A 25674-nucleotide genomic window follows, 5' to 3' on the forward strand; every position below is an offset into this window, starting at 1 on the left:
TGTAAATTCATAATATAAAAAGAAAAATATAGCTAAGCACTTAATGGAAGGTATTCTTCGGGAATTTAGAGGTCAAAGTATTTTTTCATTAACGATGTGTGTTACTTATATAAAATACCCACACAAATGTTGTCTATGCGTTTCAATAAAAGCTTCTACGTCTTTTCATTTCATTGATACTATCAACATTTTGCCTGACAAAGCAACAAAAATATATTCTTAAGTTTGATATTAATTTTTTTTACTCTAATACCTATACTAATATTATTTGTAAACGCGAAATTAATTGCCTGTTAGTATTTGACGCTCAAACAATTGAATATTATGAAGCAATCTTGAACCTTAAGGACGGCAAAGGGAATATATCCTTAATATTTGATGACAAACCACAAAATGTAAATTCGCAGGCGACAACTAGATTTGCATAAAAAACTGTAAGCATTGATAAAGAGATTTTTTTTTAATTACTTTTTATTAGTCCCCGTTCAACTTTTGTGTTACTCATAAAACAACTAAAGTTAGTTGAAATATAATATAATAACTCTTTATTACTACTATTAACAATAATTTCTAATGTTGGTGGAATAATTATAGGCTGAAACCATATTACCAATAGCAAAAAAAAAAAGAAAACTATGCATTATTGATAGTTTGTACAACAGATAAAATAGAGTTTTATTCTTAGAAGTAATATACTTTTATATTTACCTATGATTCTTACTTTTATTCCGAATAATTATGTAATGTTAGCGCCATTTTGGAAAAATGCCAATATCAACTTGTTATCAGGCAGTCCTGTCAGTTTTACGTCCGACAGACCAGTTATTATGATGATGAGATGTTAGCTGATTTTACTTCTTCGCTTACACTGAAATTTGGTGACGATTTATTCACAATTTATTACGAGCTATAAATACTGGCCAAACACATAATTAAAAAAAAAAATAAAAACGTGTGACTACGTACTCAATAGTGTACATGGTTATAATTTTTTTTTCATTAGCAAAGGTAGTTTAACGTTATTCCAAGTTACGTAAATTTTAACAAATTAACTACAGCAGAATATAAATCCGGCTTAAATTTATAACTTCCAAATTGAACATGAAATGTAGTAACAATAATAACAATTTGCACGAATGTAATTTTACGTGTATAACCTTGTAAGAGATCAATCAGCAAAGTAGAGCAACATGCTGAGTCATTTATCTAATAATAAAATGGCGTTTACGAATGACAAGCATGAGTGACAAAATATTGATGTTAAATAAGTTATTATAGTAATACTGAGGTAAAATAATTTATTAACCAATAATAACATTTATTTGTCCATTATTTCTACTAACAGGATTGAAAAAAACAGTAGTTTTTCATAATATATGTAGTAACACAAGTGCACGCTATTGTAGTCCTTATCGACGCAGTAGAGTACGAGAAAAAAGAACGCTTAAGAAAAAGCCTACTATTAACGAATTTAGTAATTTCATTTCGGTAATACCCGGGTATTTGTATTGTCATACAATTTAACTGAATGCCTCCGAGGTCGAGTAGTGTGTACACCGATTTTCATGGGTGGCACTCCGAGGCTCCGGGTTCGATTCACGGCCGCTTTGATGTACAAATATTTATTAGTTTTCTATGTTGCTTGGGTGTTTGTGGTACAGTCATTACTTCTAATCTACATTGGAATCAGAGAAATGTGTTTAATGCTGTCCAATATTTATTATATTATAATTATTTTAACTCTAAACGTTTTTATTTTGGCTTTCACTTAATAGCTCTTTTGTGTAGTGCTAATGTCTCTTTAAATGCCAAAAGAAATAATTTTAAATTAACATATCTAATCCAAATTATATTATTTCATTAATTACCTATAATGATCTTATAACTTAGTGGTAGGGTTTTGTGCAAGCCCGCCTGGGTAGGTACCACCCACTTATCAGATATTCTACCGCTAAACAACAGTACGCAGTATTGTTGTGTTCCGGTTTGAAGGGTGAGTGAGCTAGTGTAACTACAGGCACTAGGGATACAGAATCTTAGTTCCCAAGGTTGGCGGCACATTGAAGATGTAAGAAATAGTTAATATTACTTACTATTTTATTTTTTTTTCTTAGGTTTGTTTTCGTTATTGTATCACTGTATAAATTAAAATAACTTAAATGTTTTCGTATTTTTATGAGGATTAAATTCATATATAATAGTGGGATTATTTATGTCTTAAATTGCACCGTTGGCTTCAGGACCCAACGTACTAAGTCTCTTGTTCCTGTAATTACATTCGCTTACTCAACCTTCAAACGAGACCAGAGTAACAGTGGATATAACTAGTTAATGTACGTATATATAATTAAATACATTTTTAAATGTATTGCCTAAGTGTCGGCCTTTGCCAATAAAAAAAAAATAAAATATTTGAATTTGGAATCTCTCAAACTATTTGATTTTGTTATTAATTCAATTTACAATAGATTCAAATACTGGCGTATTGCGTCATCGTCCACCATTTTGAATTTGCAATGACGTAACCAAACAACAATCATACTGGAGCGACATTTCATTCGTCAACAGCTGTCAAAAAGTTTCAACAAATATTATTGTATAATTCTTACATGACATAAGCGAAATAATCTGTGGCTTTCTGTCCTGTTGGCATAACAAAGACTAATAACAAACAAAAAAGGTTTCATTTGAAATAAGAATTATAATTATACTTTTTATTTGTATGCATTGAATGCCTAGATTCTATTTTTAAATCGGTCAAAAAAGGTCGACATAGCGGTTCTTACATTACTGACCCTGATAACTGAATACAATGGGTTTTAAATAAAAGTGAATCTTGCTTGAGATCTTTGTCTAGATGAAATATCATTGTGTTTTTTTTGTATTGTTGTCTAAGTTTAATAATTTGGGAATTTTATAATGATATCAAAAGATGTTTCTTTGTAAACTGTGTAATCAATGCTAAATGAGTCTGCACCGCGGGTCAAATAATTAAATATAAAGCCACTGATCGCGATAGCTAGGTTCTATTAAAAAAATATTTTTTGTCAAGAAAAACGCCTAAAACCTGGTTCAGGTTCTGATGTTAATATTACGAAACCTGCAAATCCTGAACTGCATCCGATCATGTTGGTTTCCTTTCCCAGTTGCCATTGGCAACAGTTTTTCTCGCCCAAACTAGCGAATACAACAAACAACAACAACAACAGCCTGTAAATTCCCACTGCTGAGCTAAAGGCCTCCACTCCCTTTAAGGAGAAGGTTTGGAACATATTCCACCACGCTATTCCAATACGGGTTGGTGAAATACACATGTGGCAGAATTTCTATGAAATTTGTCACATGCAGGTTTCCTCACGATGTTTTCCTTCACCGCTAAGCACGAGATGAATTATAAAGACAAATTAAGCACATGAATCAGCGGTGCTTGGTGGGTTTGAACCCGCAATCATCGGTTAAGATGCACGCGTTCTAACCACTGGGCCATCTCTAACTAGCGAATGCCGTTCCAAAAAGAATACTTCGAGTATTTAATCTCTCTCTTTATAATCGGATGTGACGTCGCTAATAGTCGGCTTGGTTCGACAAGGCTCAACTATGCATATAGCTTGGCGTTACAGCCTTTTACGATTTATTTATTTTACTTGATAGTAGGGCTCAATGCAAGCCCTACTTAGGTACGACTACGACTTAGATACGACTCAGTCATCAGATTATCTACCGCTAATCATCAGTACTTAATATAGTCGAGATACAGCACAGAGAGAACAGGCTCAAGGGATATATAACCATAGTTCGTAAGGTTGGTGGCATGTTGGCAAAGTAAGGTATGTTTATAATTTTTTACAGCGCCAATGCTTAGAGGCGGTTGTGTCCACTAACTATGATACACTTGAGTCCATTTGCCTATCTATAAATTAAAAAGAAAAATAAAGTATTCTTCGGTCACATAAAACATCGCCAAGATGATAGATGGCCTGCATGGTAGATAACCACCCACTACTGGACAAAGTTCTTTTCTATTATAGAGGTTTGGAATTTAAACTTAACTTCGATATGATTTGGTGGTAGCGTTTCCTTATAGGTTATTAAGACATTTGATTTTTAGAGCAGGGTAGTGCAAATCTATATATATAACTAGGTACCATTTACGGCTCGCACTGGTATAATACAGGTCTATACAGGTAATCTATTTTGAGGATTTTTATTGGGTCAGGAATAATTGTGAGAAAAGCCTTGAGCATGGATGTGGACGGATATAGAGGTAGAGGACGACGAAGGAAACGATGGATGGATTGTGTGAAAGAGGATATGGTTAGAAAGAATGTTACTTGTGAGATGACATCTGACAGAGAAGCATGGAAGGAGAAGACATGCTACGCCGACCCCAAATAATATTGGGATAAGGGCAGGAGGATGATGATGTCAGAAATAATTGCGGACCCAACAAAACTCCTAAGCTAAATCACAATCGGATAGCGTCGCAACTACAAAAGTCTGAACAGACCAATCTTCCAACATTATTTTATGTAACAGTATGCATTTATAATATTGACTAGAATTCATCGACCGATATGGATGTATTTGTGAAAGGTAATACAACAATAAAAACATAAGCTTTGTTTTATTTTCTGACCAATCATCAGTTTCAACGTCATAATAACAATTGCACAATATCATTGTATTTTATGTTACAATGCATTTGCTTGCCTTGTAACTTTTGATACCCGAGACCGCCTCATTGGTTTAGTGGATATATATGCAGACCTCGATGTCTTGAGTTTAAACGCTAGGAGAGGCAGACTAAAACTTAAGGATGGAATTTGAAAGTTTTCTGTACTCGTGCCTCGGAAAGCACGTTAATTCTTTAGTCATCTGCTACGCCCAATAGGGTCGTGTTGTATTCAAATATAGAAAATGAAAATCAAAATTAAAGTGGGCTCAAAGAAGCAGTACTAAGAAATAATCTTGTTTTACATAGTATAAAACAAAGTTGCTTTCTCTGTCCCTATGTATGCTTACTACGCAACGGATTTTGATGTGGTTTTTTTTATAGATAGAGTGATTCGAGAGTAAGGTTTTTGTATATAATACATAGACGATATAGTCAAGTAACACTATAGTTAGTTATTTTAGAATTAAGTAATTTTAGAAGTTTCTAATGTGATGTTTTAATAAACAAATTCTGTAGTATATAAGCATCAGTATTGCACCCGTGCGGCGTCGGTAGGGGTCGCTAGTAAATAAATAAATATTGGACAATGTCACATAAATTACTCTGATCCCAATGTAAGTAGCTAAAGCGTTATGGAAAATCAGAAGTAACGACGCCACCATAAATAGACCCAAGACAAGATAGAAAACTAATGAGCTTTTCCTACATCGACTCGGCTGGGAATCGAAGCTGATACCGCGGAGTAGAGAACCCATTTAAACCAGTGTATATTAAGGACAAAAAATTTTGAGATAAAAGTCTACAAGTTGCTCGCTAAACCGTCGATTAGGTGTGAAGCTCGAAATACACACTTACATTATTTTATAATGTTCGTTTTATTATGAATTTTATTTGTGAATGCTTCAATTTGAATGTGAGTGTTATAATTAAGTGAATAAAGAAGAAATTACATTTATCACAGTAATAATAAATATTTTATTTTTACATCGATTATTAGAACATAAAAAATATTTAAACCGTCTGTTTTCTTTAAGTTTCTTTCGCTAATTCTTCTCAGGTCCGAGGTATTTTTCTGAACCAGTGATAGAATTTTGACTGTCAATAAGCAAATGTATTGTAAGAGGCGTGTGGTTAAAACGCGTACACCTAAGCGATGATTGCGGGTTCATAGCCAGCACCAACAATTTTGCATGTGCCTAATTTGTGTTCATTATTTATTTCCTGTTCGGCGGTGAAGGACACATTGTGAGGAATCTTGCATGTATCTAATTTCGAAATTCTGCCACATCAAAATCCACCAACCTGTATTGGAGCAGCGTGGTGGAATAACCAAACCTAACCTAACTTTCTCCTCAAAAGGAGAGGAAGCCTCAGTTCAGCAGTAGGAAATTTATAAGCAATACATGTAATATGTGAAGCAATAGTCATTCTACTATTTTGAATGCAGATTTTTGACTTTGATTTTGATATATATTTCGAAATTACAATAAATTAAGTAAATTGATGATATTTGTTCTAAATAAAATAATTTATAAATACAACAGTAAAAACATAAACTTTGCTTTATTTTTATACCATCAGTAATACTATAATATTTAGTTAAACTATAATCAAACATAAATATAAATACAAGATTTATACAGTAACTAGTTTTAGTTCATATTTGTATATATATATTTAAGCCTTTAATGTTGTTAAACTATTATCTCTAATATTTCAAAGTAAGCTTAAAAAAAATGATTTCTCATCAATACATTTAATATACAGCTTAAATATAATTTATTGTTTAATAAGCACTGTCTTTCGAGGCTTAGACAATGTGTATAATACATGTGTTGTACTAAAATCGAACAAATCGGATCACGGCGACAATCGGGGACGAGTGCAAAGAACCGGATAATTGGAATCCAAATGGATTCCATGGATTCGATGGATTTTTAGAATTGTTCGAGCAATTTTTATGAATATCACAAAAATATGTTTGTTTAAGACACTTCAACAATACCACATTATACCATAATATCAGATCAAGTGATAGTCATTTATATAGGCCTTTTATGTTTATTTTGGAAAATCCAGCGAGACCAGAAAAGGCCTTAGCATTTCCTCTATATGAATAGGTCGAAAGGGTAATATTGGAATGTGTTATTCCTCGGTGCCCAGAACACCTAGGGCACTCTAGTATATTTGAATACCCAGTATTAAAGTAGCGGTACCCTCTTCGTCTCTTTGGGGGGCACTGGATCGATTTCGTCTGCTACCTTGATAAATTCGCAAACAAGACTGACCTCAGATATGAACTTTTAAAAACTCGGCAGTAGCAGCAAGAAGGTTTTTTGTTAAAGATCAATGGATGGTACCTACCTACACGGGCTTTCACAAGGACCTTACCTTAAGATTACCATATACCTTCCTGCTATTTATTAACCAAGTCAACGATTTCATGCACTGGAAAAATTAATTTTTATATTGTATAAGTCGTCAATATATGAGAAAATAAATACTTGCTTGATGATTCAAAATTAATAATCGGAACAAGTAAGTAAAATAAGTAAAAATGTAACCCAAGACTCACAAGCAAATGTGTAGCGGTAGAAATGAAAAAATTTAGATACCTCGTATTGAAATACGAGCATTCAATCGTTGTAGCCTTCAAAGAACTTGTAAAATGTAATCTCGAATATTGAATGTCAAAATGCATACGGAATATCACAATTTTGTCTGAACATATAGAGTCAGCGGTCCAATAGCGTTTTATTGGCAGATCAGCCGTGGAAATCCATCTTTACTGAATAACCTTCCACTGCATACGAAACGCTATATATGTCATAGAGTTTAATATTACGAGTTATAGCATGCTAGTAAAAAAATATTCTGTTTGGTATTAAATGATATTATATATGAATAAAGTATGGTAATGGAATATATTTTATGGTGCCAATGTGTTTAATGTTCAATACAACAATTAGAACAGTTAAATTGTTGCTGACGAGGAAATATAGCTCTTTCCTATGGCTTAGTGGATAGAACACGTACGAATACAATTGAATTGTGTGTGTGTGTGTGTGTGTACGATTTATTACTTCATTAAATATATAATTTACGAATAATATTTAATTTTAACGTTAATCTATGTAACATATTATTTGAACTATGTATCTGTGTTTTTATATAAAGTAAATATAAAAAAAAATGTTCCTTTGCCCACGTTTTATCGTTTGCGATCACTGTTTGTAACCGCAAACTGTGATGGCAAACGGGTTGTCAGGGTGACCATAAAATAAAACATACAACAGGACAAAATTTCAGTTTATTTTGCAAATGGAAGAATATTGATATTGCGCTTTCCTATCTCATCCACCATCCGTCCTAGTTGCGACGCTATCCGATTGTGATTTAGCTTAGGATTTTTGTTGGGTCCGCAATTAATCCTGACATCATCATCCTCTTGCCCTTATCCCAATATTATTTGCGGTCGGCGCAGCATGTCTTTTCCTTCCATACTTCTCTGTCAGACGTCAGACGTCATGGCTGAAAGTGACACCGATGTCACTTTCAAACTTCCTCTTATGTACTCATTCCTTACTCTATCCATTCGCGTAACACCACCCATTCCTCGTAGCATTCTCATCTCCGCAACATAAAAATCAAAATACTTAATATGTTATTTTATTATGACAAATAGGAAGGTGAACTAACAAATGGGAAACCTTAATAGTTATCACTGGCCAATTTTGTGCCGTTAGAAAAATTAGTAACATCCTGTAAATTTTCCACTGCTGGCCTAAGGCCGCCTCTCCTAATGAGGAGTAGGTTAGGAGCATATTTCACCACGTTGCTCGAGTGCGGGTTGCTAGATTCGAATGTGGCAACTAAATTTACTTGAAATTAGACACATGCATGTTTCCTAACGATGGTTTTCTTCACCGCCGAGCTCGAGTTGAGTTATAAATACAAATTATGTCTATATATGCACTTATTGGTTAATGATATTAATATACTTTGTTTAACTCTACAAACGAAATACTTAGAAATCTTTACTTGGTGGTAGGGCTTTGTGCAAGCCCGTCTGGGTATGTACCACCCACTCATCAGTTATTCAACCGCAAAATAACAATACTCAGTATTGTTGTGTTCCGGTTTAAAGGGTGAGTGAGCCAGTGTAACTACAAGCACAAGGGACATAACATCTTAGTTCCCAAGGTTGGTGGTACATTGACGATGTAAGGAATAGTTAATATTTCTTACAGGTGACCACTTACCATCAGGTGACCCATATGCTCGTCCGCCACCCTATACCATAAAAAAAGACTTAATAATTAAAAAAATAACTTATTTTTTTCTTTATTTTATCTTGCGTAGTAAAAAGTATAAATATCCTATTTTGAAGTTCAAGTCTGCTACATACCAAATATCATCATACTTTTGTATAGTCAGTTTACAGACAGACAAACCTTCGCATTAATAATATTACTATATATTGAAATCATGGTAATACACGCAATGTATGTTATGCAACATCGTACCCAGATACCCTGAGTCTTGTAGCATTTAGGCATACTAACTTACTTTCAAATCAATTTTCGACCGTTTCAATTCTAAATTTAAAATGTTTTCTTTATTTTAAATTCTTCCGGTGAAAACTCGAGCTTAGGCGGGACTTCAATCGATTCAAATCGAATTTCGAGTTCAAGACTTTGTTGCCGCAGGATTACCGCATTTATGCACCAAGCTTATGTACAGTCGGGGTAAGAAAAGGTTCGTCACCTTAAGATCTATTTTCGTGTGCTCTGTATGAGCGATAATCTTTACCGATCGAGAATGACATTGCGTCGCAATGTCATGATGCTTAGATTCAAAAGGTACTAAGAGTTTAAAGCTTGATAAAAGTTTACAATCAACTAATATATGGTGAAGCTAGGATACGTATTGCATTTTGAATTATTTCAGGCTGTAAACTTGCCAGTAATGTTGATATTCTACCGAAATTATTCTGCAGTGATGTGTATATGTTTATTCAAGTCATGATTTTACACACTGTCTAATTTACATATTGTATATTTATTATACATATAAATTATACTACTGCATATAAATAAATTTTAATAATAGATACGTTGGACTCTGTACTGGCTACTCTTCACGTGACGAAGTTCGTTTTCCAGGCAATCTTTTCTATTTCATACGGTTTTGTATAATATTATTTAACTAGTGTTTCCACATTCTGATATTATTATTTATTCTGATCGTTAGGAAACATGCATGTGTCTAATTTCAAGTAAATTTAGTTGCCACATTCGAATCTAGCAACCCGCACTCGAGCAACGTGGTGAAATATGCTCCTAACCTACTCCTCATTAGGAGAGGAGGCCTTAGGCCAGCAGTGGAAAATTTACAGGACGTTACTAATAACTATTTACCTTAAAGTTTCCCATTTGTTAGTTCGCCTTCCTATATGTCATAAAAAAATAACATATTAAGTATTTTGATTTTTAATTATTTACATAGTATAAGGTCTGTTATAAAAATGTATAAGAAGTGGAGAGACATCTATGTACAATTTCTTGTTGATTTGCAAGTCTGATACTCTAGACAAAAAGCTAACGAAGGCTTCCTGTCACCAGTTGAGACAGTAGCATTGTGCAAAGGAGTTTGGAATATACGAATAGTCTTGAAGAAAGATGGTTTGAATGCAGTGCTAGAAAAAAAAATTCTCTCAATTTCTAAGGCTGATTTTGTTTTATTTTACAAGGATACCGCCGTCCATAGGATGGCGCTGTAAGAAATATTAACCGTTCTTTACATCACCAACCTTGTCAACTATGTTATGTCCCTCAGGCCTGTAGTTACACTAGTTTATTTAACCTTCAAATCGAAACACAACAATATCGAGTATTGCTGTCTCGTTGTAGAATATAATGAACGGTTAACAGGCTTATACAAAGCCTAACAATACGCAGCTTAAATTTTGAGATTTGTTAAAAATATAAATCATTTTTCATCATAAATAAAATTGACTACGGACACATTACGTAACATCTTAGTTGGTTAGCCAAGGTTGGTGGTCCATTGGCGATGTAAGATTATGAAGGTATTTTTATAGTGCCAATATCCATGGGTGCTGGTGACCATTTCACATTAGGCATCCCGTTCTTCCGTAAATTTATATTTATTTATTTATATTATACACTTGCTTCATTTCTACAGATACCAACATATTGTATATTCGTTCAAATTTATGAGATTATAATATACATGTAAACGTCGTACGAAGTAGAAAAATTGAGACGATTAGTTTAAATATAGTTCTAGAATAAAATTGATGTTACTAAAGATACAAAAACAAATGCAAAATAGAAAAACTGTCTGAAATATGTATGCCGCAGCACTTAGTATTTGTTGAACAAGCTTTAACCAGACTTGGCAGGTTCTGAGACGCCGTTCAGTAAAAATAAATTACCCCTGTCCCCTGGCGTACGTTCTTATCCAATGGAGTTAGTGCCAAAAATGTAGTCCATTTTAGTTTAAGAAAAACTAGTAACATAATCATTTCTATTCTGTTCAATCCACTTGTAATATGGTGAATGTTTTGCTTTTTATGTAACCTATGTTTCTATGTAAAACAAATCGATCTACGTGATGCTAAGTGGAAATCACCGCCCATAGACATTAGCATTAAATAAGTATGAGACAACATCACATACATTACTCTGATCCCAATGTAAGTAGCTAAAGCACTTGTGTTATCGAAAATCAGAAGTAACGACACCACAAACACCCAGATCCAAGACAAAATAGAAAACTAAGGATAATCTACATTAACTCGGCCGGGAATCGAACCCGGGACCTCGGAGTGGCGTACCCATGAAAACCGGTGTACACACAACTCGACCACGGAGGTGTCTAAGAAGATTGAAGAAAAGTTAAACATTCGTTAACCTGTGAATGCCACTGCAACCAGAACACCAAATAAAAAAAATATTGACAATTTCACTAAAATTTACATATTTTTTTAAAATCTAAGACTAAAAATTTAAGACTTACATTTCTCAAAGCTGGTTTAAGGCACTATGTCCAATAAAGAAGAAGGTATAAGAAGCTCGTTTCTTCCGATTTGTTCCAGTTTTGTGTGGAATAGAGTATTCGTTAAGAATTCAAGTAACTGTCAGTCTGTCAAGGCTACATAATCGAATTTTATGAAAACAACAAGGCACTTTTTTCCATTATACTTGACAAAAATCAACAAAAAAAAATTCGAAACCGCGAGCTATAACTAGTTTCTTATAGTATCTATAAATAGTAAAGACATCTCTGCTATCTTCAAATCATTTACCAGATTTTGATACTGTGTCAATAATAGAAAGATCATATATACATTATTTGGAAATATTTCTTAACGACTGAACTCGGACGGTGTTTTATGCAAAAATTTGATTTGGTGTCTGTTTCCAGTAAATTTATTGGTATTTAATAAAATTATGAAAGTACTTCGCTAGCCCATATTTTTGCAAGCGAATTTATACTCATCCCGATATGTTTGAAACATTTTTTTTTAATTTCATCATCAAGGGTTACTTGATTTGAATTTTTTTTACGGAATAGTTTGGTGGACGAGACGAGCATATGGACCACCGGATGGTAAGTGGTCACCAGCACCCATAGACAATGACGCTGTAAGAAATATTAGGTATTCCTTACATCGTCAATGCGTCAATGACAACAATACTGTGTACAGTTGTTTAGCGGTAGAATATATGATGAGTGGGTGGTACCTACGCAGGCGGGCTTGCACAAAGCGCTATCACTAAGTATTTTCCGTACGTAGTCTGGACAGACAACTAGTATGAGATATAAACTATTGTCCGTGACATTACTGAGATACGGAAGTGTCTGGTGTCTTTGTTCTAAGATATGTTTTACATTAGGTCTAAGTTTCTCAAGTTTCATATCAGCTTGGACTTCTTGTTGCTAGGTTACATTATATTCACTTAAGTGTAAGAGTGATAGAATTCCTGGAAAGATTATGCAAACTGTCTTACTCTTCGCACAGTATAATAAGGGTCTACATAAAACATTTATGCCATACGTCTAACGCTAGTGGTGTATCCAGCACACGCCAGTAAAACTCCCAGAGGAATGCAATTTCATCTTCATATTTCAGCCAATTCGTACAAAATCATAATTTGTTTTTATGTAATCGTATTTTTATGTAATTAGAGTTGTTCTAACCACTGGGCCAAGATGGCCCTGCATCTTCACCGATGATTGCGGGTTCAAACACCTGGTGATCCCTGAAACGCGAACGAAGCTGTGTCTTTTTGAATCTAAGAGGAAAATAGACCTGTATAAATGGATAGGTATAATTCGTTACATAAATTGAATTTTATAATGATTCTTTTCGTTATGATATAGATTGATGATATGGTGGATGAGAATTATACCACCTGATGATAGGTCACCACCACAGACACTGGATCTGTAAGAAAATTTTCTTTCACTACACAACACCAATGCAAAATTGTGAGTTGAGATGTTATGACGATGGTGCCTGTAATTCCTGGCTTACTCATCCTTTCGACAGGAACACAACAATACTAAGTAGGCCATTATGGAGTAGAATATCTGATGATAGGTACCACCCTATCGAGACGGACTTGCATAAAGCCCCACCACCAATAAAGATTGTCTATATAAAATGTATTGTAAATTTTTACTTTATTTGTAAGTCACTTACAGTTTGTTTGCTAGTTTTTGTGTTCAGAAAAACGGACATGATTTTTTTTATAATTAACTGGCGACCCGACCCGGCTTCACACAGATGCAATGCTGAGACTAAATAGCGTAGAGTCTATATTATCCGTTTTTCTTTACTATATTGTCCATGTATTATAGACAAAAACCTTCCTCCAAAATCACTCAATCTATTAAAAAAAACCGCATCTAAATCCGCTGTGTAATATTAAAGATCTAAGCATACACAGGGACAGGACTCTGTTTTATACTATGTAATGATAGTTATAAGTACACATATATTAGTCATATTCCGTAAATGTCCAACTGCTTTTGTGAAGGCCTCATCTTCAGTTGAAGAGAACGTTTGTAGTTTATTCCACCTCGCTGCAATGACACGGCTTGGTGGTCACGAGACTTATGTAACTCAAGCAGTTTTCCGTTTAGAATTGAGTGTCTGTTAAATGATATATTATAATTGACACGTAAATATTTTCTGAAACAATTTTCGTAAATGATCATTTCATAAGCAAACATCAGGAAATTTTGTTTGGACCTTTGAAGGGAAAATGTCGAAGACTTAAGTTTTATTTATTGTAATTTAATCTATTTTCTTTAAGAATTTCTTATATTTATTCAAATATATGTATAATTTGTATACAATATGTGAGGTTATTTAATCATTGAATTCACAAAATGTTCTCAGTATGATAGGTATATTCTGGTACAGAGTAATAGGCTTTATAAAATAATAATATTATTCCTAATAACAGTTTGAATTTTAATGTCAGTTCAAGGCAACAGTTATTAGGGTACGAATACCTTACCCTTAAAACGAATTATGAACTTAATTGAGACGAAAGACGCTGATATATGAAAAACGTTTGCTGAATTTTGTCTATAAGAAACATGTAAGATAGCTGTGCCCGCAGTTTCGCCCGCATATAATTCAATTTGTCATAAGTGGACACAACACATGCAAGCTGATCAGACATTTATATCTAATATAAGAAGCATTGATAAATAAGGTATATAACCCAGAACAAGGAGGTTCGATAAACTGGTGAAGGTCGCGGGAAGCCGCTGGTTGCAAGCTGCACAAGACCGGTCGTTGTGGCGATTAGTGGGGGGACCTATGTCCAGCAGTGGATGTCTTACGGTTGAGATGATGATGATGATGACTCAATACAAGATTATATTAATGATAAAAAAGCGTTGACTTAGTATTTGATTTCCAGACAGGATGTATCTTAATTGTAGGTTATTGACGTATTCTGAAATTAAAATGGTTAAAAATGGTATAAACATAAATAGTGGCTGGTATCTTCGGGAGGATCTACTCTCCGAAACATTGGTAGCGTTACATTTAATTCAACACTATAATAGTATTTGGTGATTACATGATGGGCTCTATATCAATTTAATTGGAGTTTATTGACGTATTCTGAAATTAAAATAGTAAATACATAAACACTTGCTGGCTATCCAGTGGTTTGACCTCTCCGGATCTTTAGCCACAAAAGGAAGGTTCATCCCAAAAACTAGCTTTCTCCTATTTTTTCCTCCAAGTGCATTGTCTTTATTCCCTGGACAACGAGGCTACTTGGATAAAGAATATTTCGATTTTGATTTTGAAAACAGCTTCATCCTTGACCCTATCTTCACAAATGTACTACATCAGTCTGAAATATTAGGTTGGGGAAAATATCTTTTCGTATGAACTTGTAATAAAATCTCTTTGGCTCAAAATCCATTTGTATCTGGCTGGTTTTGGTATCATTAAAAAGTTTTAATTTTAAAGAAGGCACTTCCAAATTCAAATTAGGAATTTGTGTGGTTTTCATTTGTTTTTGTTGTTGTTAAAATGAGTGAATCTAAAGAAGAAATTCGATACATTTTAAAATTTTACTATAAAAAAGGTAAAAATGCAACTCAAGCCGCGAAAAAAAATTGTGATGTTTATGGACCTAATGCAGTATCTGTGTTTAGTTTGGTTTAAGCGTTTTCAAGCCGGAAATTTTGATATCAAAGATGCATCTCGCTCTGGTCGCCCTGTTATGGACAAAATTGATGCCATTTTTGAAAAAGTGGACCAAGATCGGCATATTAGTAGTTACGATGTAGCTGAAGAACTGGCAATTGACCACAAAACGGTTTTGACTCATTTGAATAAAGCTGGGTACACAAAAAAGCTCAATATATGGGTGCCTCATGAACTCACTGAAAGAAACCTAATGAACCGTGTACTCATTTGTGATTCTTTATTACGACGTAATGAAACCGAACCATTTTTGAAGAAGCTGATAACTGGTGATGAAAAGTGGATCACATACGACAAGAACGTGCGAAAAAGATCGTGGTCAAAGGCCGGTCAAGCTTCACAGACTGTGGCAAAACCCGGATTAACTCGTAACAAGGTAATGCTGTGTGTATGGTGGGATTGGAAGGGCATCATTCATTATGAGCTGTTACCGCCCGGCAGGACCATCGATTCAGAATTGTATTGCGAACAATTGATGAGATTGAAGCAAGAAATTGAGAGAAAGCGGCCAGAATTGATCAACAGAAGGGGTGTGGTTTTTCACCATGACAACGCTAGACCTCACACATCTTTAGCCACTCAACTAAAATTACGAGAGTTTGGCTGGGAGGTATTAATGCATCCGCCGTATAGTCCTGACCTTGCACCTTCAGATTTTCATCTGTTTCGGTCTCTGCAGAATTCCTTAGGCAGTGTCAGGTTAACATCACGAGAGGACTGCCAAAACCACTTGTCGCAGTTTTTCGATCAGAAGCCCCAAAATTTTTACAGCAATGGGATCATGTCACTACCAACAAGATGGCAAAAAGTTATGGAACAAAATGGCACCTATATACTTTAGTCAAATGTAAATAAACTATAAAAAAAACTTTTTGAATTTTCATATAAAATACGAAGAAACTTTTTCCCCAACCTATTATAATTATTACTTAATTAAAACATAAGTGTATATTATTTCACGATAAAGTCGTTTTTTAATGGTGATTAAAATTTGTTTAGCAGTTACAGAGTTTATTGAATCCTCGAAATCTTTGCTCATTATAATATTAGGATAGAAGTATAGATAATGAGTTCTCGAGGTTGGAAATTTGATGCTTATGAAAGATAATGAATTCTTGTATTTATAACGTTTGTGGATATTAAGTATTATCTATTGAAACACGTTGTGAGGTTGTTCAAAGTCTAAACTTTTTTTTCTTAATACAGAGTAAACAGACAAATATCAAGAAATGCAATTAGTTGCTAACAGATGGCATTATTAGTATAAAAAAATAACTAGCCTTTTAACAAATTAGTTATGTTTGACACTACTCAAGCCTTTTGTCAGCAGGTCTGCAGGTATTTCAGATGTTTACAGATAAACTATCTTTACATGTTTGTTAGCGACTGCTTCTCTAACAAAATGGTGACGCACATCAATGTGCTTAGTTCTTTTATAGAACAATGGATTTTCTGTCAACCTCTGAGCTCCCTGATTATCATTTATTTTATTTATTTATAAACACTTTATTGCACACAAAAGACAAAAGATACAGTGTACATAACATTACAAGAAACATATAACAAAAAGAGAAGCGTGCAAAGGCGGTCTTATATATATCATTGTACAAGACTATCGTATAATTACAAAAAACTACAATCTCATTTAACAAGTTTTTTAAATATAGCCTCTTTACAAGCCATGTACAAGCCAAGCCATTACATTGCCATATATTCGGCTTATGTACTGGATAAAGCTGTAGTTTGCTGTTTCTTACATTCATATGAGATAACTGATTCTGAAAGCTAAGCTAAGCTTTACTTTAGTAAATACCTGTATAAGATTTCCTATCTAAGGTATTTGAGGCCCAGTCTGCATCAACGAAACCCTCTAGGTTACAATCATCTTTAGTAAACATAAACCCATAAGATTTAGTTTTGCTAATATATCTTAAAATTCGTTTTGCATGGTTCCAATGTATGAATGAATAACAATTATTGAATTGGCTCAAATAACTTACGCTATAGGACATATTTTTGGATGTACAAAGTATTGAACCGGATGACTGTACTTCGATGATGACTATAGGCTATGATGTACTATGTAAGACGGACATGTAAAAGTATTTCCTCCTCTTTCTATCTGCACTTACCTGTTCTCGTCTTAAGCTTCAACACCAAAGGTTGTGAGAGATCCAGTGGCGGCGCAAGATCGAATCTCAATGAGGGTAAGACACAGTTTGCGAGGCTATTGTTTTTTTCAGTATCCTGATCCCAATGTTATGTTATACTTTATCAAATTTCGGGCGCGAGACCCTATGCACCGCGAGGCACACACTGCCTACGCCTTACGCCGCCACTGGAGAGAGCCACAAGCGATAAGACCGCCTTTGCGCACTTGTTGTTTTTTTTGTTTCTTTAATAATTATCGTGTTATGTGTTGTGCAATAAAGTACTTTATATTTAAAAAAAAGTTAAAATTAAAATGTTATTTTCTTTTAATAAATTGATATGGGCTTATGTTAACCTCCTTAATGCAACTTCAACTTTAAGTCTGCATAAGGGTCATCTGATCGCTATTTAAGCGATAAAACTTCGTACATACTTCGGTGACATAATCTGTATATATATGCCTGGCGTACTCAGTAAACCAGACAAGCTAGACCTACTAAGTAATACATACATACACTTATTTAGAAACACATTTGATTTCAAGCTAAATTTCCATTTAAAATTGACCTCTAAATAGAACGAGTGCATAACAATTAGGGTTCAAATTAAAGTGGTCATGGTTGTACGGGGAAAAATGCCATTCCAACTCAAATTCTCAGATATTAAGCACATATTTCCCCCGACATACTGGCTCTGAGCCAAGTCCTCGTGTCTACGGAACTCTGTATCATTGATCAATAGCTTTCATTATATTAAGGTTAACATCCTCGGAAACCTCGTACGTTGCGTATTTATGATACTGTTATTTACTTTTTAATTACTTTTATTGCTTTAACTTGTAAGTTTCATCAACTGTTGTTATTTTCAATTTATAGGGAACTCTATAATCACTACATAGAATTAAACAAAGTTGCTTTCTCTGTCCCTATATCCCTATGTATGCTTATATCTTTAAAACCATGCAACGGATTTTGATGCGTTTTTTTTAATAGATAGAGTCATTCAAGAAGAAGGTTTTCGATGACCTCCGTGGTCGAGTGGTGTATACTCCGGTTTTCATGGGTACGCCACTCCGAGGTCCTGTGTTCGATTCCCGGCTGAGTCGATATAGATTATCATTAGTTTTCTATGTTGTCTTGGGTCTGGGTGTTTGTGGTACCGTCGTTACTTCTGATTTTCCATAACACAAGTGCTTTAGCTACTTACATTGGGATCAGAGTAATGTATGTGATGTTGTCTCATATTTATTTATTTATTATATACAATACATGGACAATTTAGTAAAGAAACGCTGATAATTTTCAGAAGTTTCCACTGTGATATCATGTCATAGCACCCGTGCGAAGACGGGGAGGGTCGCTAGTATGTAAATAAAAATTGAAAATAGTTACTTTACAATTCTGATCGCATGACAAGGAATACTGAAGTATTACTAACTACCGAAGTTTTTTTTTTTATTTAAAAATACTAGTAGGTCCGCAACTTCTCTTGCATTTTGGGGGTTAGTCGAAAAAGCAACCTATATCTTTTCTTGTGTTTGCACCTAACTTAAAACCGAAGAGCATTAAATCGACAAAGAAAAAGAGTTCCTTCTGTATTTATAATATCATAACATATAGGTCGAAGTGGTGTTTTAATGATTATTCTTTTGCCTTCAACTTTATCTAGTGCCAAAATGACGTAACGTACTTTATAAGTGCATTGTATAATGCTGACAAAGGGCCTTCTCTGTTATATTATGATGAAGTTCCGAATACATTTACCAAAAAGCATTACATGTCGTAATATATTTACGTTAAAATGAATTGCTAAGTTTCATCGAAATCTGTTCAATTGTTAAAATACCCACACAAACATAATTTCGTACTTAAATATTAATAAAGCATGATCATAAAAAATCAAAGCTTGTGATGAAATTTCGGTCAGATGAACGCTTTTAGTAAAAAAGTGTGACGTCATATATTTAGGTTACTTTTTTTATTTCGAATAACATAATACCCAGGGGATAGTAAAAGTAGAATTCTACATCAAAGCATGAGCGAATGATACCGCGGTTAAAATTCATCAACACATCCATCTAGGAGCCTCCATCGTTAAAACGAGGCAATTTATTTTCAAGTAAATTAAATTTATCAAAGGGAAATATAATAAAGAGCTTTCTCGGTTTCACGCGTCGCGTTCCCAAGGCTATGAAAACAGGGTTCAAGGTACAGGTCGTTGCCCTTAACCAATGGGAGCGCTGGAATACGTCGCAATAAGACCATCGGCCAATCACAGCGCTTGGCTAGCTTTTTATGTATAATCTGGACTGAATTAAGGTGAGACCAGACTGTATGTAATTTCTCTACGCAATTCGTAAGTTTTTTTTATGTCTAAGAAGTAGGTGAACTAGATATACCACTCGATGGTAAGTGGTTACCACTACACTGCCACCACCAATATGACGACCTCCGTGATTAAGTAGTGCGTACATCGGTTTTCATGGGGTCGGCCGAGTTGATGTATTTCTGTTGTATTGGGTCTGGGTGTTTGTGGTACCGTCGTTACTTCTGATTTTCCATAACACAAGTGTTTTAGCTACTTACATTGAAATCTGAGTAATGTATGTGATGTTGTCCAATATTTATTTATTATTATATTAATATTGGGAGTTAAGATTATATATCCTTTGTGCCTGAAGCTGCACTGACTAACTCATTCTTAAAACCGGAACACAACATAACTAAGCATTAATGTCTGGCGGTTCAATATACGATGGTGTACCAAGTAACAAAAAAAAGTCAATTTAATAAAAAAAACTACACGTAAATTCCAATGCATATTCCTTAATATACCCATATTGAAAGTAGTCGACGAAATAACAGCGTACAATATTTGTAACGAACCTTTATGGAAATTAAACAACGTCTAATGGAAATTGGACAATTTCCCGCACTGGGCTTTGTGCTCTGGACAGGTATAACCCATTCATCAGAAATTCTGTCGCTGATTGGTTAGTTAGCCAGTTAAATAGAATACAAAGGGTACACCATCTTATTCCCCAATGCCGCTTGTTGTAGGCTTCATTTATTTTATTACTTAACTGTATCATCACACATAACACCAGTCTAAGTAATCAACAACATATCTGATGTTGAATAATACAGAAAAAACAGTTGTATAGACAAAAAAATAAGGAAATCAGCGGTCTTCCCCAGGATTCCCAGCATCATGTACATTATGATTTCAAAATAAGGAATTAAAATTGATTTAAATTCTTCATTTTATCTATAGACAACTTAGAATCGTTGAAAAAGAGTAACTACTGAGTTTCTTGTTGGTTATTATCAGTAGAATCTACTTTCCCAACCGTTAGTAGCTTCACTTGATGAAGTTGTTAAATGGCGATTCAAAAGTGCTTGTAAGAGCCAACTCGAATAAGGAATATTTTGATTTTGATTTCAAGCGTTTTCACCTTCACAGCTTTGTGTATTCTTAGCCTTAAAGGCGCATTTTCTATCTCTTTCTTTACGATCCATCACGGATACATAGGTTATATTACATATCCTACTCTCTCGTTCTACGTCGAGGGTTATGGATCGCTCCAAGCCATTGTACGCCTATGGGCTCACAAAAGCGAACTTTCAAAGGACAAGACCACTGTGAAGAATTTTCCTATTATTACATGAATTTTTGATGCTTAGTAGCAATATTAAATGATATATATGGGGTTTCCTTGGTTGGGGTTCTCTTTTTACAGAGAGCCCCAACCAAGGAATAGCCTATATAGCGATCATAGGGCAAAACAGTATAATAAATCTGTAGGCAGAAATGTTACATTCTTCAATGAATTATGGTGACAATGGTATTTGTTAATTTCCATGAAGAGTTATTGAATGTTTGAATGCTGTATATAAAGCCTTTTAGTAAGTCCACACGACACAAACTTGGTCCGGACTTCTATTGAATTTTGTCTGTGCAACTTAGCATCAACAAAAATCGGTGTTTTGGAAAAATCTGAGCTTTGCATGAAAAAGTCGGGCCTTTTCATGAAAATTGTGAGTCGGTATATATGTCTGTCCCAAATCCCTATCGTGTGGCCCTACCATTATCACGAGATTCTAAATTCAAAACCCAAATCGAGTCGATTTGTCATTGGGTTTTTCCATCTAAAATTTTTCAGTGCGTAATCTACATTACCCGGAAAACTAGTAATTATTTTAAGTTTAATTACAATTGACAATCATTCGACGGTTTACAATCACATATATAAATAAGATAAAATCCATCAGTATTTACGAATACATTGTGAAATATAAACATAGATTGATTGATTGATATAACGTTTATATTTCACAATAGTCTAGATAAACTATTTCTATTCTGATGGTCGTAACTGCCACAAGATTACATTTCACTATTCAGATCAATAAGTATAAGCACTAGCGAAATATAAAACAACATTATAAGCCTAGAATTAGGATTTAGATAACGTTCTAGACAAGGAAGCCATATTAAGTACGAAATTAGCAGTTTTAGCGAAACCCACGTTATTCGGGCAGCGATCGATTTAGTTAATTATTTAGGCTAGGTTACCGGTTATTGTGTGAAGTTTGGCTTCAGTTTTAAGTACTATAATATGCCAATTGGTTTCTCTGATTTTACAATTAAATAAATATTGGATAACATCACATACATTACTCTGATCCCAATGTAAGTAGCTAAAGTGTTATGGAAAATCAGAAGTAACGACGGTACCACAAACACCCAAACCCAAGGCAACATAGAAACCGAACCCGGGAAATCGGAGTGGCGTATAGTAAGACACAACTTAGATGTCGCATCGGCAAAATTCGTAAAATCGATCACATCCGAATTGATTACGCTATCCCAAATTATCAATATTTATTTCTCATGCGAATATGATCTTTGCACAAACGTAATAACTTGTAATATAATATGACCTAATATATTCGTCAATTTGACGCGTCGATTTACATGCACTTGCTTTCTTTGACGCGTGAATCTATAGCGACGAATAGCTTCGAATGGCGCGATAGGGAGCTATTTCTATTGGTTGTGTAAATCGGCAGTAATCGGTTTTATTTTCATTCCATTGCATTTTCCGATGCTACGTCTAATTTGTGTCGTACTATACCCATGAAAACTGGTGTACACACCGCTCGACCACGGAGGTCGTCAAATGTCATTACCAAAAAAAGTCCAAGATATTCTTATTTTTTATTGACTATAATGTTATAATAATCATGAAAAAATATACCGTTAGAATGGTTGTTAATGCTGGATTTATATATTAAATTGTAAATATTTTATTGTAAATGCTTTTTCACTGCTGTCACCGTGTAACGGTTCCAAGACGTGAATCCTTAACAATGATTCTAAGATCAAAGCCAGGGCAAGCTGATTTCATATTCATCTCGTGTTCGAGAGTGAAGGAAAACATCGTGAGGAAATCAACGTGTGATGGGAATCTAAGTATACTAACCAACTCGCATTGAGGCAACGAGGTAGAGTAAGCTCTAAATCTTCTTCTAAAGAAGGAGGGGAGGCCTTTGCCCAGCCACGGAGCAATAGCGAGATGATGTTCTTCATTACTGTAATGACGATTTAAACTCTCATTAACGTATTTTTTCATTGAAAATTTTGAAGAATATTTGTTCGTGTAGACTAAGTTGGGTTTTATTGGATTTTAAACCTTAATACTTAATATTTCAATGAGAGAGAATTCAGTATTATTTACCACTGTAATAGTTTCGGCCGTGGCTTAACCCCTTTCTTAGGTTAGGGAATGTGGCGAGGTCTCAGGTAGAATTTCCCAGGATAAAAAGTAATATATTCGTACATTATACTTATACTCTAAATACGTACCTATGTATCAAATTTCAATCAAATCCGTTTAATCTTTCTGACGTGATCCAAGTTTTCGTATTTATAATATTTGTAACATTTTGTGTTTCGTTTCATTACAAACTGCCTTTTAGAAGAAAAGAATGACAACCTTTAATCCGCACTCAATTTCCATTCATACGAAAACAGTGCTTTAAGACCTATTGTTCTTCGGTTATTCCAACTCTTTCATATAACTGGACTATCCCGTATCGTCGCCCCACATTCAGCTCTGCTTCAACAGGATAATGCATTGTATGAATCAATTGTTAGAAATACGAAAAGTATGTCAATATATATGAATATATATAGTTACCGCTCCACGCGGCTGCAGCCACATTCGACGTGCTCATTGTATGTATTTCCATGACCCGTAACGTGATGTTAAAGCCTTCTTCAAGAATTAGGCTGTTATTTAATCATACTTTCATCATTACTTTTTTAAAAAAAGAATGCTGATTCCTCAAAAACCCTCACGATCCTATATATACTTTCAGTTTGATCAAATTTGAATTTGGAAAAATTACCAATTCAAAGGATGAAAAAAACGTCATAATATATTTAGAGGCTCCAATTCTATTTGTAATTTTTGTTGGAAATTGATTGCGTTTTAATAACATTGTTAATTATTAATTTAAAACAGTTGAAAGTAACTCTGTCTGTCTCTTTATCTGTTGATCTTTCACGACCAAACCGCAAAACCGAATTTGATGAAATCTGGTATGTAACAAACTTGAATTAAAACAAAGCACATTGGCTAAATTTTGCCTGACAAATGATAACCAACAGCCTCAAACGCGAGCGAATCCGCGGGCGACTACTAATAGTTCATATACGATACGATAATTCATATATTTGACAGTATGGTCTTTTGTCTTTGTTTGGGTGCTAAGCAGAATTGATAAGGGTTGCGTGAAACAATACGCTGGATGTTAGGACCTTTTGTTTTGTTGCGTCAAATCTGGCTTTTGTATTCGTTTCCATTTTTGCGCATAATTGACAAAGGTCAAGGTTTTCAACGTAATCATTTTATACTAATCTACTTATCACTGGACAAAATTTATATCGAAAACGTATAATAATTATTAGCTTTTCCAAAATCTTGATTTATTTATTTCTATATAAGATTTTAAATTAACGTGGTTCTTTTTATAATTAAAGAAATTCATTTCGGGATATTTACCATGTTTTTTATTTTTGTTCGGTGGAGCTCGATATTTCGACATTATCTACGAATGTCTTGTTCACGAGACTGAAGTTTGCGGGTAGATGTTGAGAATGTTAGAAGTGTCCATATCGGACTACCTCCTTTAATAATAATTATTTATTTGTGTAAGTTTGACCTTCTGTTCTTATAGTTTCTAAACGAATACATAGAAATTGAATCCTCTTTCAATCCTCGATTTATTTTAATATAACAAATAAACAAATCTTTCTTTAAGTAAGAAAAATATTGTTGAATATTTCAGATGGGACGACAGCAATAATAAATTGCCAACGGAACATACTTTTATCCGAAAATGTTTTCCAAAAGATACCCAGTACTTTAAGAGATAAATAAAAACATTACGCTAGTTCACACGAGCTAAGATGTTACGTTTGCTTTGCCAATACAATAACTCACAATTTAAACTGAACTTAGGAGTAAAATTTATCATATTTTGGCGTAGAAAAGCTGCTGAGTGGACGGCTCTAACCCGGGCAGACCTGTACAAATCGCTGCATTTGTGGTTTATAATTTAAATGGACAGATATTCAATTCAAATTTAAAGTCGATAAAAACATTTATTTTCACATTCTCATTCCGTTTTCGAAATTTAATTCACCCAAAATTTTTATACATTTAAGGAATTAAATTTACAATATCAATAATTGTTGAGTAGTTGTTCAAACTTAAAATACAAGACACGTTTATCTTGTAAGTTACCGATATCCACGGAATAAAACCGTAAACCTGAGCTCAAACATAAATCTCTGCAACAAAGCCTGAATGAAACGCAGCGAGCACACAAAGCTACCTTTGAGAGCTTCATTTCAAATGATCTGAGTTTTACAAAACTTATGACACCTTTCTCTTTAAACCGTGAATACTTGTTTCGTCAAACGTATGTTGAGACATTACTGTTATTTTATTATTTGTTGTCGCCCGCAGTTTACCTCGCGTTTAGGGGTTTGGTTGTCATGTATAATG

At 34.2% G+C, this 25674-nt stretch overlaps 1 protein-coding gene and 1 long non-coding RNA gene across 3 annotated transcripts in view; one reads left to right on the top strand and one right to left on the bottom strand.

The window, feature by feature from the left end:
- LOC124540425 overlaps positions 1 to 25674 on the bottom strand; it is a 93444-nt gene that overhangs the window by 62112 nt on the left and 5658 nt on the right. The gene's annotated exons all lie outside the window — the stretch shown is intronic.
- Positions 1 to 25674, top strand: part of LOC124540426 — a 32246-nt gene that overhangs the window by 903 nt on the left and 5669 nt on the right. Inside the window, exon 2 of the long non-coding RNA XR_006967141.1 lies at positions 19797 to 19915. This is a non-coding gene — a long non-coding RNA (uncharacterized LOC124540426). The remainder of the gene's footprint in view (positions 1 to 19796; positions 19916 to 25674) is intronic.

This window comes from Vanessa cardui, chromosome 25 (genome assembly GCF_905220365.1).
Source record: "Vanessa cardui chromosome 25, ilVanCard2.1, whole genome shotgun sequence".
In the NCBI taxonomy this organism is placed as follows: Eukaryota; Metazoa; Arthropoda; class Insecta; order Lepidoptera; family Nymphalidae; genus Vanessa; species Vanessa cardui.